The following is a 19,695-nucleotide window of genomic DNA, read 5'->3' as shown; positions in this document are numbered from 1 at the left end:
TCATCAGAAGCTAGTACAAAGAACCTTCAATGACGTAAAAAATGTCCGTTTTCCAATTTGGAGGGGAATGGGGGGGCAAAAAATTGCCAATCTTGTTAATTTCAGTTTTTGCAAAAATGTCATGGCCTTTTTCAAACTTGTATTACATGACCTTGTATACATGTTATGATTACATAATTATATATAGGACTCTACATGTACACAGCACTCGTCAGAGGAGGCATGGTCCTTGTCCAAGAAGCTTACAGTTTAGCTCAGGCATTAACAGTGGTGAACAGTTGAGGTGCATGGGTGGCATTGGCATGATCAGTGAGGAAAATCCACCATTGGAAGGCTTCACCAGAGAAGTATTGTTCAAAAAATTATATGAAAGAGGAAGGGGGGTCAGTTGGGAATTGATCCAAGATGCCAAATACATTCTATTCCCACTAACTTCAGAGGAAGCTGGGGGTGTTCAGAATCCTGACATGATTTCTCAGCACCCTCAAGGATCTAGTCCTTAGTGAGTAAGTCAAACAGGGAAGTTTGAGGCATAAAAGCTAGCATAAAAGAAAGTACAAAGCCCATAGCAGGAGGAAACAACAAAAAGGAGCAGTTAGGAGAAAAACTTGAAAGAGGGAAGGTAGGCTAAGGCAGAGCTGAGTCGAGCCTTAAAAATGAAGGCAAGGAGCTTGATCTTTAACCCCATTTAGGCACACCCTTCGAGCACACAAAAATACAGTGCTGATGTCATAGAAAGTCCTCAAACAGCATGGACAAAAACACAAAAAAATCTTGAGTAAATAAAAATGAAGAATAGATCTGGCTCTGTGGCTTGGCTGTAATGCTATGTGTCATGAAACTGGACAAGTAGAGCTCAGGGGTTCTCACACTTCAATGCACCACAACCCCCTTCTGACAACAAAAATTACTACACGACCCCAGGAGTGGGGGCCGAAGCCAGAGTCTGCCTGATTCCCACTACCCCAGGTGGGGGAGCCAAAGCCCGAGTCCCACTGCCCTGGGCAGGGAAGGGGTCAAAGCTGAAGCCCAAGGGCTTCAGCCCCAGCCAGGGGGCCTGTGACCTGAGGGCTGAATCCCTTAGGCTTCGGCCCTGGGTGGTGGGGCTCAGGATTCAGCCCCGAACCCAAGCAAGTCTAAGCCAGCCCTGGCAACCCCATTAAAATGGGGTTGTGACTCACTTTGGGGTCCCAACATACAGTTTGAGAACTGCTGCTGTAGGGCATTAAAATGGATAAGGGAAGGGGGTAAGGAAGGAAGCTGGCTGTGTAAATGCCACCTGTGCACCAATGGTGGATTGGTAATTGCATTAGTATCAAAGGAGGCTGCTCACCTTGCCTCCCTGGTTGCAGGAGGAATGTCATAACCATGGTGGTCTAGACTGTTGAATAAAAACAGCACTCCCAAGAATGAGTGACCTTGAGTCTGAAGTGGCCCTGGGTCAGAGTGAGGCATGGTTAGGAAGAAGCCCATTGAATTCCTTAGTGGTAAACCCAGCAAGGAGAGGGAGAAATAGTATGAAAGAACACTGTAGTTAACTAAAGAAAAGGTTAAAAAAAACAAACAATATTTTTGCAGCTTAGCATTTATCTGTGAACTGCTGGTGCAACTCTATGTTCGATGGCAAAGCTATGAAGCTCTTGGTTGTTTGACAAGACAAGCTACAAGCTTGAATGAAATGTTCAGCTTAAAGAATTAGAATAAATCTGATGATTGATGTTTTACTGAATGTGACGGGCTGTCATCCATTTTAAACAGGATCTTTGCTAGGATGTACTGAAAGCAATTTTTCCATTACCCTGAACATACTAAAGCTTTTTCCAATGACATCTCATTTCAGACTATTAAGAGAAAAGACCTGCTCAGACTGTTGCCATTTAAATAAAATAATGAAACAGGAACTGAGCTAATTTGAATAATTAAGCATTCAAACCAGAACTGTATATTTGTGATTAATTCACACCCAATCCACAAAACCATACAAACCAAAACTGTACACTCATTTCCTAATTACCTCTAAAAATTACAAGATACAAGGTATTTTAATCATTTATTTGCTCACCCAAGCCTTACATATATAGATGATTCCATATTTTGAAATATTAGGTTATTGCAAAAGACAGTATTGTAAACAATGAAATAGTGTTAACTGATGCGGGAATGTGTCTGATACTATCTATTCTTAGTTTAGATAGTAAAGACTGGGAGTGGATGGGTCATGACACAAAGTAAAACTATTTCCCCATGTTTATCCTCCTCCCCTCCCCCACACTGTTCCTCAGATGTTCTTGTCAACTGCTGGAAATGGCCCACCTTGATTATCACTACAACAGGTTTTTTCCCCCCCTGCTCTCCTGCTGATAATAGCTCACCTTACCTGATCACTCTCCTTACAGTGTGTATGGTAACACCCATTGTTTCATGTTCTCTGTGTATATAAATTCCTCACTGTATTTTCCACTGAATGCATCCGATGAAGTGAGCTGTAGCTCATGAAAGCTTATGCTCAAATAAATTTGTTCATACCTAAGGTGCCACAAGTACTCCTTTTCTTTTTGCGGATACAGACTAACACGGCTGCTACTCTGAAACCTATCTATTCTTAGTATTACTGTTAGACTATGCATAAAAGATAGTGATACAGAGGTTCTGCAATTTTCTTTTCAAATTAAGAAAGATTCATTAAAGAAAGTCCTGGAGTGGAATTCTGTAATAACATAGAAGAGACAAGAAATCAACCTGCATTTCTCTGGCCTGTCTAAACTAAATTTGGAGTTAAGTTTAACCTTTGTCCGGGGTGATTACTGCATACATATCGATGCTCATTTTTAGGATGTGCATATAAATCTAAAATAAATAATTAATTAGAATTGCCTCTTGGCAGTGCCTTATACCAGTACTTTACAAAAACTGTAGCCTAGCCACAGGTAGTTTTGGGACAGAAAATACCGGTCCTACAAATGCTGGCAATTCCTTAAGTAAGAACACCCTTTCCCCATTAGATTGTACGTACATACACTGCGTGAGGAATTAGGTGGTGATGATATTTTAGGTGATCTTTTCACACAAGGCCAATGCTAAAGATAAATGAAAAATGAGTTTTGTGGCCTCATCCAAGGTCTCTACATCACAGAACTTCCACATGTAGAAGACTGACACAACTGATTATCACTGCAGTAACACCAACAATATAGGTCAAAACTCAAGTACATTAGCAAAGCTAAGAGGGAAAGCCTGCCCAGTATCTCTGCCATTTGCGTACGCCAAGCCATCGCAGTTAGTGAATCCAATTTCAAAATCATTAAATTCACTAGCAACTTGCAGAACAATGAAGTCAAATAATATATTACAGCCTTGAAGATGTCATAATAATGTTCAGATTGTTCTTTCCTCTAGTTATTGGGCAGCGCTCTGCATACAGTTAGTAGATTAACATCTGACTTAAATTTCATTCCATATTATTGTCGAAAAAGAGCAGTATGTGCTATGATCCAAGAAGAAAAACAGTCATTTTGAATCCTGTTTGGTTCTAAATCAGGTAAATGAATCTGTTAGAATGAATGCTACATTAGGGATTTTTAAAGCTCCATCTAAGTGGTGACAAACTACTGGGTATGAGTCTTTTGTTATTTTCACAAAATACAAAAAACATTTAGCCAGAGGTAGTGATGTTATGACAAAGGTAAGCCAGAAATAATGGAAGAAAACCCTTATATTTCGTTTTCATTCCAAGATAAGCTTCTCTCTAAGAAAAGATGTATATGCAACTAAAAATTCTAAAACCATTTTTCTAAGTTCTGAAAAGCTTTTCAGAATAGTGTGCTTTCCAGAAAAACTTCTCTGTACTTTACTCCTAGAAAAATGTTAAATGTCATTTTTCACTTGCCCGCCCATGCACAAGGATGTTTTATATATAAGAAATGCTTCATATAAGAAATCATGATAGTTTCACCCCAAAACTCTATTCAAAGTAACAAATTCCTAAATATGATTGGCTAATGCTGCTGTGAAATAGCACTGAATTGTGCTATGAAAAAAATTCCACAAAGTTAGTCTGCAAAACCATAATATTTGAGTAAAGGCAAGTGTGCTTCAACCTTCAAAGAACACAAACCAAAGATGGTGTTCTGAGGAAACTAACTTGTTCTGTTAAATTTCTTTTTGACAAATGCCAAAACATTACCTTTCACTGTCTCGTGTGTAACATCATGCCTTGAATGTATTTGTTTTACTTGCATAAATAGCAGTGTGCAGAGACTCACTTTCTGACACTACTTCAGCTTGCAATTCACTATTACTGCACAGTAGTAACCCAAATCTGTAACATTTGGACATAAATGAATCCCTTATTTTTGGGATATCAGATACTGTACAAAAGTGTTATTGTACTACGATGTTATTCAGATGTAGGACAGTTGGTACTCAATCAATTTCCAGATTTTCTGAGAAAAATATGAATGACCAAGAGCATCAAATAAGAGATGCACTGTATTTAATTTCTTTTCAGAAAACACCAAAACAGTCCAAATTTAATCGTTTTAAACACTGATCTTTAGACTGACAGATTTTTTTCCAATCAATACTATATATTTACACTCTTTCAGACAGCAATTTCAAGAAAACATTGGTTCGCCCCCCCCGAGTAAAAACAGAACTGTAGCATCACTGTAACCACACCATCCTGCTCTTTAGACGTTGTTTCACTCTCATAGCTTGTGTCAACACACAGAAAAGGTGCCATTTTAACTAAATTGGTTTCAAAATGTATTTTGTTAAATTAGCATAACTCCCCTTGTGTGGAGACTCTTAAATCACGTTAAGAGTGGTCAATATGGATTTAGCTTCATTTGGTAACAAACCAAATTCATTCGAGCCCATTCGCACTACTTGTTTTTTTAAGTTGAGGGTATGAATATGCATCAGGCACAACAAAGTGTGCAGTTTTTTGCTGACCTATTTTCTATATTCTGCATTTTCAGTTAAAAACTCAAAGGCTAAATGGATATCAGAGCCTTAGGCCACGTCTACACTACCGGCCGGATCGGTGGGTAGTGATCAATCTATCAGGGATCGATTTATCGCGTCTAGTATAGACACGATAAATTGATCCCCGATCGCTCTGCCGTCGACTCCGGAACTCCACCAGGGGGAGAGGCGGAAGCAGAGTCGACAGGGGAGCGGCGGCCGTCAATCCCGCGACGCGAGGACGCGAAGCAAGTGATTCTAAGTCGATCTAAGATACGTTGACTTCAGCTACGCTATTCTCATAGCTGAAGTTGCGTATCTTAGATCGATCCCCCCCCCCCCCCAGTGTAGACCAGGCCTTAGTGTCTCAGTGCAGGATCAGCGTCCATGACTTGTACAATACATTTCAAAAAAAGTTTTAATACTTCATGCATTTTTTGAACATGTGATACAGAATCATAGGCATGAAAGCACTTTCAATTATATATACGAGGTTTCTGGGAGAGTGGATAGCCAGTATTGCCACCTGTTATTTTAGAGATCCACTGTTGGCACATAGCTCCATCTAGTGTTTAAAGATACTAAAGAAACTCTCAAAAAAGCTGTATTTGTTGAAAGATGTTTTAACAGTTCAGCATGTCAAATGTGGTAATAAGGGCCCGGCCCTCGGAAAAACGACTGAACAAAAGAAAAAGGTTAAATGACAATCTTCATCAGTGTATGATCTCCTTTATTGTTCCCAATAAATGTACTCTCAAAACGTATTTCAAGAAGCTCCTAAACTACCACCATTAGTCTAACGGGTACCCAAATCAAGACATGAGAACCATCATAAAGTAAAAAGAAAAGGAGTACTTGTGGCACCTTAGAGACTAACAATTTGTTAGTCTCTAAGGTGTCACAAGTACTCCTTTTCTTTTTGCAAATACAGACAAACACGGCTGCTACTCTGAAACTCATCATAAAGTATTCATTCCTCATGCACATGTAAAGTTCAATATGTCCTAGAAAAATACATACAGCAGATAACTATTATTAGCACAGTAGCACTGTTGTAGACACATATGGACTTCATTTCTTCAAATTTACAGAAATGCAAATGCTTCTATAACATGCATTTACCTTTTAAAACAGTAAATATGATCCCAATTTAATATGTTTCCTCATATACAGGTAAAAAGTGTGCTACACTTGTTTTCTACTGCTTTTATGCTCAACACATTAGTAATCTGCTGTTTGGTAGCGGACAGTAAATCAGAGAATTGGGATGTGAGGTACACGGGCAGTATCAGATCATAGGTTACAAAACTTGCAGTTTGTTTTTTTCGGGGTGGGGTTAAGTTAAAGACAAGCAAATATCTCAACACGAATGTTGGCATTTTAAAATTACTGTAGTTTGTTCTAAAAAGTATTTTTAAAATGTGAGTAGCAATAATCGTAAGGTTGTTGTTCTACGTACTGTTCCTTTAAGGAACACAATGAAATTAGGAAGGATTCTACTTCACAAGGATATAGGTGTGGAACTATATCCTTTTTCATGATATGTAGTCAGGTGCAAACATAGAAGCTTAACTTTAAAGTTCCCTGTGGTCTAATAAAAACAAACAGTTTTAGAGACAGAGCCAAGAATGCAGATTTATAAAAAAAATTATGTTTGCTTTTCTTTAAAGACAATCATGCCAACTGAAATGTTTAACTGCATCTTTCTAAATTAAGATTTGTTAAAAAATAAAATATAATGTCAACAAACTCATGAAATATTGACATAACAAGCAACAAAAAACAACTGTGAATTAACATGTTTGTAAACAGATTAAAATCGAATGGCTAAATACTTGAATATTTTACTTTAATTACTATAAAGCAATGTATCCAATAGGGTATTAACTTTATTACACATTCAAAGATAATATTTGTGAGAACAAAAGCTATTTAACCTGAGAAAATATTTTTTTATAGATACACCGGATAGGATTATTTTACCAGGCTTTCAAGCATGCTTCATAGCGTACCATCATTTTTACCATTACACAATGACAAGTTACACAGGTTTATTAGTGTTATCTGAAATGTATGCATTTACATACTAATATGCAAGTTGTTGCCAAGAAGGCCAATGGCATTTTGGGATGTATAAGTAGGGGCATAGCCAGCAGATCGAGGGACGTGATTGTTCCCCTCTATTCGACATTGGTGAGGCCTCATCTGGAGTACTGTGTCCAGTTTTGGGCCCCACACTAGAAGAAGGATGTGGATAAATTGGAGAGAGTCCAGCGAAGGGCAACAAAGATGATTAGGGGTCTGGAACACATGACTTATGAGGAGATGCTGAGGGAACTGGGATTGTTTAGTCTGCAGAAGAGAAGAATGAGGGGGGATTTGATAGCTGCTTTCAACTACCTGAGAGGTGGTTCCAGAGGATGGTTCTAGACTATTCTCGGTGGTAGAAGATGACAGGACAAGGAGTAATGGTCTCAAGTTGCAGTGGGGGAGGTTTAGGTTGGATATTAGGAAAAACTTTTTCACTAGGAGGGTGGTGAAACACTGGAATGCGTTCCTAGGGAGGTGGTAGAATCTCCTTCCTTAGAAGTTTTTAAGGTCAGGCTTGACAAAGCCCTGGCTGGGATGATTTAATTGGGGATTGGTCCTGCTTTGAGCAGGGGGTTGGACTAGATGACCTCCTGAGGTCCATTCCAACCCTGATATTCAATGATTCTATGATTCTATGCCCAGCGGGTGTGAAAGAGTGTGCACACACAAAAAATAGCACACTTAAGTACACAGACCTTCTTAAATTACCAAACTATGTCTAGATAATGTGGAGTACCTGAATTATTCTCACAAAAGCAAGAAAACTACTGAAAGTTGAAATCCTGGGTTTACACTGTATAATTCACAAAGGGCCTATTTCAAAACTCACTGAAGTCAATGCAAGTTTTTCCGCTGACTTCAATGGACTTTAGGTCAAGCCATACGACTTATTTTAAAAAGGAACATCTTCATTTAAGTTCATATTTCATTTGTGGCATTAACATTGTTCCTTCACCACAGTACTGTACTGTATTTTTGTAGGGTTTAATTTTCTTTTTTATTTTAAAGTACAAAATCAAATCAACACTTTTCCAAAACAAATCTAAATAGGAACAAGTGAACCTTGTAAAAATTTCCAACTATTTCTCCAAGAGTTCTGTTTTTCACAAAGGAAGTCTGTGTTTTTGGAAATCCAAAGCTTTCAAACCATTCCCATAGCCCCCATCATCAGGCAGGGAAGAACTGCACTGCACCCTCAGTCATGCTGGAGAAAAAAAAAGAGTGAATATATCACAACACTATGCCCAAACTCCCTCAGCTTCTCATACACTATGAATTGCCTCGGTTTCTTGGGGCTTTTCATAGCACTATGGAACATAGTCAAAATTATTTTCCCGTGTTTTGCTGCTGCTAGATGAAGTGTTGAACGACTAGTCTTCCTCCCCTGCCTGCTCACCAGAACAGTCTCCCTTTGATGGTGGGGTGTAGTAGACTTTTTGCCAGGCTACTGGAAGACAGAAAATGCGCGGTAAAGCAATTTGCCTCCTATAGAAAGTGCTAGAGGGGAACATAAAATGCTAACCACACCCAACCCATCAAACAACACTGGTAAGAAAGTGGGTATGGTACCTGGAGCCTTTTGGGGTGGGTGAGTGCAGATGGACATGGCTTTCAAGGGTTGTGAGAACTTCACTCCCTGGTCCCTTGAATGACAGAAAGCATTTATGGATCTCCACCATCTCTTCCTGACATAGGGCAGGGAAAAGGGTTGCATTTCATCTGTCATCCTACTCAAAGGTCATGGAGATGCTTCTCTTCCCCTTTTTAACTATGTGATGGGATGAAAGTTAGTGCCCCGCCAGATGTAGAAATCCACGTGTCTTAGCCCAGGGCAAGGTACTGATAGCAAAAAGACAGGAATTGGCAAAATTCCAGTGCCGAACAGAATGCAAGCCGCAGAAGGTTCAAGCTCTGTTCTCAGTTTCAAACTTGTGATACTTGAGTGGGTTTGAAATTAGGCAAAATGTATTGAATACATGTTGAAATTATTGCTGATATTTTATGTTCTTTTCTTCATTCACAATACCTTAATTACAATACAAATTGCCACAAAGCAAGCAACTCATATGATGTTTTTATCAGAGATTTTTCTGTCAAGGGAAACCATGTCCCAATATTTTGTTGCAACAGAGAATGGCATTTATGTATAACAAGACAGGAAAAATTGTGATATAAATGCCATACACATAATGCTGAAAAATAAAAACAAAACAGAGGAGATAAATACATATATACAAAATAAATCGGATGAGAAATATTGCTACTTTCACTCACTGGGACTGCATCTAAAACCAGCCAACCAATTTCTCTGTAGGTCCATCACTGCTGAACACCCACTACTGCAAGGCCCTGAACAACCTCAAAATTTCTATTGACCTGAATGTGAGTTGCAGTTCTGTACCTTGAAGAATTGAACTCTAAAAAATCCAACTACAGATCAAGAACCTTGGAGAAGGAGAATTGTATTGATGGGAAACTAGTGCCACTTACCTTGAAGCCCAGCATTCATATCAGCATTGGTAAATTTTATTATAGTTACATACATTATCTATACACTCAAATAATTAATATAATATATAGAAAAGTACACACATCATATAAAGGGTAAAAACTCCTATTGAACTGAAAACTGATATAATGTTGCCTATAGTCTAGCTACTGCTCCACCATAATATAATACATGTATATGCTATTTACACTGTTGTCAATTTTGCTTGGACGTAGTCCCGGAGTTTTCAGCACATGACAATCTTTAATTAAAGATTAATCTTTAATTCCTGGAGACTCCAGGACAACCCTAGCTGTATACTGTGTTGACATGAAGGCAATAAATGGCATCACCATGTGTACCTTGCTTGCACACTACCCTGTAATCCACCTCAGCCAGAACTATTTTCTCTCTTCTTTTCTTAAAAATGTATAAAATAAACCATTCCACATGGCATACATGCTTACACTGTATGCTTTTAAACAGTTTTCAGGTAAAATACCACCATTTAGGAAAATAAATGTATTTTTCAGAAAATAACATACTACAAAATTACTTCTTTCCACCCAAAAATAGGATATCCAGTACTTGCAGCATTTAGTTCTGGGCAAGAAAAATATTAACATTCAATACCTTGTGAACCATCTGGTCTGGAAATAAATGTACAACATGTAACATGCAGGATAACCATGTCATATCCCCCTCTAGTGACTAGAGTAGAACCTACTATTGCTCCTACATACTGTACTGTTACTCCTTTGGCTCAAATGGTAGAGGCCTGTGCTTTTCGTGCGGACGGCCTCATGTTGAGTGACAATGAGTGACAATCTATGGGAAAGTCATTTCAAATGGGAGAGCTGGTTCACCTCTTTCCAATGGTCTACAGTACTTGTTTCTTGCCCTGACAAGATCCTGGATTTTAACATCATAACATTATGATTTTATTGTAATGTACCTAAGAGATATGAACAAATACTTCATATTATTATTTTTATCTTCTTCCGAGTCCTATGTCGTTCACAGTATGCATGCTAGCTTTACAGGTGAAGAGATACACAAAGTAGTTCTAACAACGTTTCTTTAAAAATAGTGTCTAAAACATTTGTAAAATAGTTTTTTGTATTAAAAATGTGGCAAGAACAAAACATACAGGATGAGGTGTAGGATAAGTGCTTTAATACTAATTTGATATAAGACAAAGGCCTATGTTGTAACTAAATATGAAGGAATAAGACTTCCAACACAAACACTTTTGTACAGCAGGATATTATAACTCATGCCTCTCAGTAAATTCTTACATTGCAAACTGCTCCATCACACAATCAGAATAAAATTAATTAAAATAACAACAGGTATTCCAAACCAAATAAAGTTACTTGAGCAAGTAACACTTTCCGCATATGGAGGGTGGCTGGTAAGCAGTTCCTACTTCTGAAATGTTTAGATACGCATCCTGCTGCAATGAACTGAAAGGCCACTGAGAGGTGTGCTTGCACCAGGGAAATAACACATGAATGCGAGCCTTCCACAATCTTATTTTAATCCATTCCAACTCTGCAGGGAAACAGCCACTTGTCTGTCTATAAACTTGTCTTTCTGCCAATCAATCAAGCTCTCAAAATTAAGCTAATCTATAATGCACAGGGGAAAACTGTCAAAAAAACAAAGTATGTGCTAAGATATTTTATTCTTATATCAGAAGTATTATTAGTACATCCAAGAATGGGGCAATCCACTCACTAGCACTAGTTGATGGAGCAGAATACAAAGAAGGGGTTCACATTTGAATCCTGTACTTAGTATGTAACGCTGAATGTAGTATGGCAAGAAAACTGAAGTGAAACTCAATTCTCCTAAAGAAAATAAACTGATGTAACTATGAAAACACCAATTAAGACCCCAGTTCTGCAAAGATTTATGCACTGAAAATTGGAATGCAGCACGATAATTTTTTTAATTGTACAAATTCTGTGACAAATTTTTAAAATTAAAATTCATACATATCCACTAGCATGCTTGAAAGATCCTTATTCTGCTTCTCCCAAGCTAGTCTAAGGCCTCCTTCACACTACAAGTTTAGGTCGAATTTAGCAGTGTTACCTCGATTTAACCCTGCACCTGTCCGTCCACACGACGAAGCCCTTTTTTTCAACTTAAAGGGCTCTTAAAATTGATCTCTTTACTCCACCCCCGACGAGGGGATTAGCGCTGAAATCAGCCTTGTTGGGTTGAATTTGGGGTACTGTGGACGCAATTCAACGGTATTGGCCTCTGGGAGCTATCCCAGAGTGATCAGTTGTGACCGCTCTGGACAGCACTCTCAACTCAGATGCACTGGCCAAGTAGGCAGGAAAAGGCCCGCAAACTTTTGAATCTTATTTCCTGTTAGACCAGCATGGCAAGCTCACCTGCGCAGGTCACACTGCAGAGCCCATCAGCATAGGAAACCATGCAGTCCCAGAATCGCCGAAGAGCTCCAGCATGGACCGAACAGGAGGTACGGGATCTGATCGTTGTATAGGGAGAAGAATCCGTGATGGCAGAACTCCGTTCGAAAAGATGAAATGCCAAAATATTTGCAAAAATCTCCAATGGCATGAAGGACAGAGGCTATAACAGGGACCCGCGTGAAAATTAAGGAGCTCAGGCAAACCTACCAAAAAAACCAGAGAGGCAAATGGCCACTCCGGTTCAGAGCCCCAGACATGCCACTTCTATGATGAGCTGCATGCCATTCTAGGGGGTGCAGGCACCACTACCCCAACCCTGTGCTTTGACTCCGTCCAAGGAGTGGGAGGCAACACGGAAGCAGGTTTTGGGGGCGAGGAAGATGATGATGAGCAGGAGGTTGTAGATAGCTCACAGCAAAGAAGCGGAGAAACTGTTTTCCCCAACAGTCAGGATCTGTTTATCACCCTGGACCTGGAGCCACTACCCCCCGAACCCACCCAAGGCAAGCTCCTGGACCCCGAAGGCAGAGAAGGGACCTCTGGTGAGTGTACCTTTGTAAATATTATTCATGGTTTAAAAGCAAGAGTGTTTAATGATTAATTTGCCCTGGCATTTGAGGCTAGTACAGCTACTGGAAAAGTCTGTTAATGTGTCTGGGGGTGGAGCGGAAATCCTCCAGGGACATCTCCATAAAGCTCTCCTGGATGTACTCCCAAAGCCTTTGCAAAAGGTTTCTGGGGAGGGCAGTCTTATTCCGTCCTCCATGGTAGGACACTTTACCATGCCAGGCCAGTAGCACGTAGTTGGGAATCATTGCAGAACAAAGCATTGCAGCGTTTGGTCCCAGTGTTTGCTGGCATTCAAACGACATCCGTTCTTTATCTCTCTGTGTTACCCTCAGGAGAGTGAGATCATTCATGGTCACCTGGTTGAAATAGGGTGGTTTTAGTAAGTGGACGTTCAGGGGTGCCTGTTCCTGCTGGGCTGTTTGCCTGCGGCTGAACAGAAATCTTCCCCACTGTTAGCCACGCGGTGGGGGGAGGGGTGAAGTCATCATCCCAGAGAATTGGGGGTGTGTGTGGGGGGGGGAGGGTTAGTTGGGTTTCTGCTGCACATTAACCCGGAAACCGCAGTCCCTCCTTTTAAACTGCCAACCCATTTTAAAAGGCCAACCCCACGGCTACTTCGTATCGGAAATGAGGGCACTGCTGTTTGAAACCATTCCCACATGTTTTGAAGGTTAAAGAAGCCCAAAGACTGTGGCTTACCATGGCTGCCTGCAAGCTGAATTCTGTTGCCCGGGCCTGCATGAGTGATCTCTCACACCAAACTAGCATACCCTCAATAAGAGGCAAAATGCGACCTTGTAATGAAAGCACATGTGCTATGTAATGTTAACAGCAAGGTTTACCGTGAAAAAGTGTACCCATTGTTCTATAAAATGTGTCTTTTTAACTACCACTCTCCCTTTTTTTCCCCTCCACCAGCTGCATATGTTTCTCCTTCCCAGAGGCTAGCGAAGATTAGAAGGTGAAAAAAACGCACTCACGGTGAAATGTTCTCTGACCTCATGCTGTCCTCCCACACTGACAGCACAGCAAAATACATGGAGGCAGACAATCTCAGGGTGCAGGAAAACACAGTATGACTGCGAGGAGAGGTGGCGGGCTGAAGATGGTAGGTGGCGTCAGCTTGCTGAAAGAAGGCAGGAGTCAATGCTCAGGCTGCTGGAGGATCAAACTCATATGCTCCAGCGTATGGTTGAGCTGCAGGAAAGGCAGCAGGAGCACAGACTGCTGCTACAGCCCCTGTGTAACCAGCCGCCCTTCTCCCCAAGTTCCATAGCCTCCTCACCCAGATGCCCAAGAACGCGGTGGGGGGGCCTCCGGCCACCCAGCCACTCCACCCCAGAGGATTGCCCAAGCAACAGAAGGCTGGCATTCAATAAGTTTTAAAGTGCTGTGTGGCCTTGTCCTTCCTACCTCCACCACCCCACCTGGTGCTTCCTTCCTCCACCATTGAAAAGTACCCCTTTCGGTTTATGTACTCGCTGTCTTGGTGCTCCGGTGGCAAGACAGGGATATGGGTTCCGTCTATTGCCTCATCACAGTAAGGGAATCCCATTGCAGCAAAGCCATCCACTATGACCTGCACTTTTCCCAGAGTCACTACCCTTGATAGCAGCAGCTCAGTGATTGTGTTGGCTACTTGCATCACAGCAGCCCTCACAGTAGATTTGCCCACTCCAAATTGATTCCCGACTGACCGGTAGCTGTCTGGCGTTGCAAGCTTCCACAGGGCTATTGCCACTCACTTCTCAACTGTGAGGGCTGCTCTCATCTTGGTATTCTTGCGCTTCAGGGCAGGGGAAAGCAAGTCACAAAGTTCCATGAAAGTGCCCTTACGCATGTGAAAGTTTTGCAGCCATTGGGAATCATCCCAGACCTGCAACACTATGCGGTCCCACCAGTCTGTGCTTGTTTCCCGGGCCCAGAATCAGCATTCCACGCCATGAACCTGCCCAATTGACACCATGATGTGCACATTGCAGGGGCCCGTACTTTGTGAGAAGTCTATGTCCATGTCCTCATCACTCTCGTCACCGCACTGCAGTTGCCTCCTCCTCGCCTGGTTTCGCTTTTCTTGCAGGTTATGGTTCTGCATATCCTGCTGCATAATGCACGCGGTGTTTATAGTGCTCAGAATTGCCGCGGTGATCTGAGCGGGCTCCATGTTCCCAGTGCTATGGCGTCTACACTGAAAAAAGGCATGAAACGATTGTCTGCCGTTGCTCTGATGGAGGGATGGGCGACTGACAATATGGCTTACAAGGAATTAAAATCAACAAAGGGGGTGGCTTCACATCAAGGAAAAACAGAATGGCCCCCTCAAGGATAGAACTCAAAATCCTGGGTTTAGCAGGCTGTTGATTTCACGGAGGGAGGGAGGGAGGGGGGAGAAAATGAATACAAATGAATACAAAACAGATCTGGTCTATTTCTTGTTTTGATCCACTTCATCTATCTTTATACATCTTGCTGGCAGCAGACAGTGCAGTATGACTAGCCATCGTCATCTCCTGGGTGCTTGGCAGAAGATGGTGCAGTATGACTGCTGGCAGGACTGAATCTCCATGAGACGAAACTTAAAAGGGAAATGACCTGGCTGAGTCACTCCCATGTCTGCCCAGGCACCCCTGACCGACCTCACCGAAGTCAGCTAAAAGTGCACCCTGGAGTGCGGTGACGATGGCTACCAGTCATACTGCACTGTCTGCTGCCAAAAGGCAATGAGCTGCTGCTGTGTAGCAATGCAGTACCACGTCTGCCAGCACCCAGGAGACATATGGTGACGGTGAGCTGAGCGGGCTCCATGCTTGCCGTAGTATGGTGTCTGCATGGGTAACCCAGGAAAAAAGGCGCAAAACAATTGTCTGCCCTTGCTTTCACGGAGGGTGGGAGGGAAGGGGAGGCCTGACGATATGTACCCAGAACCACCCGTGACAATGTTTTTGCCCCATCAGGCATTGGAATTTCTACCCAGAATTCAAATGGGCAGCGGAGACTGCGGGAACTGTGGGATAGCTACCCACAGTGCAATGCTCCGGAAGTCGATGGTTGCCTCGGTACTGTGGACGCACTCCACCCTTAGAGTATTTGTGTGGAGACACACACAATCGATTGTATAAAAACGCTTTCTACAAAACTGACTTCTATAAATTCGACCTAATTTCGTAGTGTAGACATACCCTAAATTTGGTACCATTTGCTAAATCGGTATCTGTAAAATATTTAAGTAATCGATTCCATGCAGAAATTTGATCAATAAGATTTTCAGAGCTAACTGCACCTTTTCCTCATAAAGTTAAAATATAGAGCAAGCAGAAATCACCAGAAAACCTCCATATTTTCTAAAGACTATTAAAAACTCAGCCAATGTCCTTCAAGTACACAATTCTGGACCATAGAAGAAGCTTTTCTAAGCTCTCTCGCATTTGGATACAAACTCAGACCAGACACCAAAAAAATCCTGTGCTTTTACTCAGTACTGAGCTTTGTAAGTGGCATTCATGATCAAGGAATTAAACTTTTTCCCCATTCTATTAATATATTAATTATCTTTACATTCCAAAAGCATCACATTTTGTACTAGCAGTAGAGAATCTACTGGCAGAGATTTAGATTTTGCCTTTTTCCCTGTTAGAAATGCGTATCATTTAATTTACTGAAGATTTGGTTCCAACATTGCTATTCAAATTAACATATTACACGAAATCAAAATTCTGCCTTCAATGGAGTTACCCAGGATGAAAGTAAGGGTTGAATTTGGACATTATAATGTTCTATGGATTTTGGTAAATTCTGCATCATTAAAACCATACTGACAGCGAGAAGATTAACTCATTACCTATTATTTCTTCCATACCTAGAACCCAGTCCCACAATATCGAAATTGATGGGAGTTTTGCCACTGAATTCAAAAAGATCAGGCCTTTAATTGGCTAATTCAATTACTATAAATTGTGATGTACGCATATCAGTTTTCCTACTAGGAAGTAGACATCAAATGGAGATCTATAATATCAGTCTAGTAGACTTATTCTCTACTAAAAACAGAGAACAATATTTTAACAATACTTGCATCTACTCCTGGAAATAAAGTCACAAAAAAATTCTGTGAACCTTTTCAACACTGAATTTTTTTTAATGAAGTTCAGAAACAAGAAAAGCAATGACTGCTCATACTGTTTTTCAGCATGTCTTTTTCTTCTACTTTTAAACAGAGATTTAAAGCGGGATAATGAACTACCACATATTGAAAGTAAAGCCCTGCATGTAACCATTACCTCTTTGATGCCAATAAAACTATAAGCCTCTTCTTTTTTAAATAGAATATTTTCATTAATTTACATACACCAAAGAAAGAGTACACCTGGTTCCAACCTCAGAATCAATTCAATTGTGCATTACCCTACCCGCATCCTTCTGAAATGAAAACTCAATACTGGAAGGAAGAAATGAGAATGAGCTAAAGGAAGATTTTAGAGCTGTGAATGAATTGCAGTTAACTCAAGAGATTAATGCAAAACAAATTAATTAGATTTTAAAAATAGTCACGATTAATTGCAGTTTTTAATCACACTGTTAAACAATAATAGAATACCAATTTAAATGTATTATAAATATTTTTGGATTTTTTCTACAGTTTCAAATATATTGGTTTCAACACAGAATACAAAGTGTACAGTGCTCACTTTATATTATTATTTTGGATTACAAATATTTGCACTCTAAAAAAGAAAAAATAAATAATATTTTTCACTTCACCTCATACAAGTACTGTAGTGCAATCTCTTTATCATGAAAGTACAATTTACAAATGTAGAATTTTTTTCCACATAACTGCACTCAAAAATAAGACAATGTAAAACATTAGAGCCTACAAGTCCACGCAGTCCTATTTCTTGTTCACCCAACTGCTAAGAGAAATAAGTTTGTTTACATTTATGGGAGATAATGCTGCCTGCTTCTTATTTACAAGGTCACCTAAAAGTGAGAACAGGCATTCGCATGGCACTGTTGTAGCCGGCGTTGCAAGGTATTTACGTGCCAGATATGCTAAACATTTGTATGCCCCGTCATGCTTCAACTTCTAGATTTACAGTGCAAATATTTGTAATAAATATAATATTAAGTGAGCACTGTACTGTATTTGTATTCTGTGTTGTAATTGAAATCAATATATTTGAAAATGTAGAAAAACATCAAAAACATTTATCATAAATTTAAACTGGTATTCTATTATAGTTTAACGGTGCGATTAAAACTGTGATTAACTGTGATTATTTTTTTAATCTCACAATTAATTGCAATTTTTAAAATCATTTGACAGCCCTAGAAGATTTCAAACAATCATTATTTCTGCTTTCTCTCAAAAGTGTCCCAAGAACAAAGTCACTATTTGTCTGCATGCAGAATAACTTATTTTCATTCATGACAGTATAATAGTTTGCTACAAGCATTATAAATAAGGCTGCGTGTCTGTCATGGAGGTCACAGAAGTCACAAATTCCGTGACTTTGTGACTTCTGCAATAGCTGGTGCAGCTGGATCCAGGGCTGCCCTGGGCCAGCCGCACTGGCTGCTGGTGGGGCAATCTTTGGCCATCGCCCCCAACCCCCTCCAGCAGCAGCAGTAGTTGGGTGTCAGAGGGGAACCAGGGCTGGGGCGGGGGCTGCGCTTACCTCGGGGGGCTGCCCGGAAGCGGACGGCATGTCCCTGCAGCTCCTAGGCAGAAGGGCCAGGGGGCTGTACATGCTGCCCCTGCCTGCAGGCATGCCCCTGCAGTTCCCATTTGCTGCGATTCCCAGCGAAAAGCGCTCATGGAGGGGGCAGCATGCAGAGCCCCCTAGCCTTCCCTCTCCCTAGGAGCTGTAGGGACATGCCATCCACTTCTGGGGAGTTGCATAGAGCCAGGTAAGGAGCCTGCCAGCCCCGCCAATCATCCCCTCCCAGCAGGGGGGCCAGGCCGCCCTCTCCCCAGCACCCACGGTGCCCCCCACCCCACCCCGCAGCACCTGCAGCCCCCGGCCCAAGTTTTAGTTAGGGGTATTGTCATGAATATAAAGGGAAGGGTAAACCCCTTTAAAATCCCTCCTGGCCAGAGGAAAAATCCTCTCACCTGTAAAGGGTTAAGAAGCTAAAGGTAACCTCGCTGGCACCTGACCAAAATGACCAATGAGGAGACAAGATACTTTCAAAAGCTGGGAGGAGGGAGAAAAACAAAGGGTCTGTGTCTGTCTACGTGATGCTTTTGACGGGGACAGAACAGGAATGGAGTCTTAGAACTTAGTAAGTAATCTAGCTAGGTATGTGTTAGATTATGATTTCTTTAAATGGCTGAGAAAATAGCTGTGCTGAATAGAATGAATATTCCTGTCTGTGTGTCTTTTTTGTAACTTAAGGTTTTGCCAAGAGGGATTCTCTATGTTTTGAATCTAATTACCCTGTAAGGTATTTACCATCCTGATTTTACAGAGGTGATTCTGTTTTACTTCTATTAAAAGTCTTCTTGTAAGGAAACTGAATGCTTTTTCATTGTTCTTAAGATCCAAGGGTTTGGGTCTGTGGTCACCTATGCAAATTGGTGAGGATTTTTACCAAACCTTCCCCAGGAAGTGGGGTGCAAGGGTTGGGAGGATTTTGTGGGGAAAGACGTTTCCAAACTACGTTTTCTCGGGAACCCAGATAAAGTTTGGTGGTGGCAGTGGAAGTCCAAGGGCAAAGGGTAAAATAGTTTGTACCTTGGGGAAGTTTTAACCTAAGCTGGTAAAAGTAAGCTTAGGAGGTTTTCATGCAGGTCCCCACATCTGTATCCTAGAGTTCAGAGTGGGGAAGGAACCTTGACAGGTATATAGTACAAGTCATGGACATGTCACGGGCCGTGAATATTTGATTACTGCCCATGACCTTTCCATGACTTTTACTAAAAATACCCATGACTAAAATGTAGCCTTAATTATAAACAATAGCCTCTGAAAGACAAATGACAGTATTACCTACATAATTTCAGCTAAGATTCATTTCCTCTAAAAATAAAAATGAATCTGGTAATCTGTTCAGTGAGATTCAGCCAACTTCAGTGACACACAATATTATGCAAGTTATTTGTATATGCAGTTGACATTTTCTCATACAGTT

The 19,695-nt window shown here is 40.9% G+C and overlaps 1 protein-coding gene across 16 annotated transcripts in view; it reads right to left on the bottom strand.

Moving 5' to 3' along the window:
- The window catches only part of MIPOL1 (mirror-image polydactyly 1), a 283,359-nt gene that overhangs the window by 248,776 nt on the left and 14,888 nt on the right, over window positions 1–19,695 (bottom strand). The gene's annotated exons all lie outside the window — the stretch shown is intronic.

This window comes from Chelonia mydas, chromosome 6 (assembly GCF_015237465.2).
Source record: "Chelonia mydas isolate rCheMyd1 chromosome 6, rCheMyd1.pri.v2, whole genome shotgun sequence".
Classification (NCBI taxonomy): Eukaryota; Metazoa; Chordata; order Testudines; family Cheloniidae; genus Chelonia; species Chelonia mydas.
Note: the sequence above shows the minus strand (reverse complement) of the source record. Positions and strands in the feature narration are given on the sequence as shown.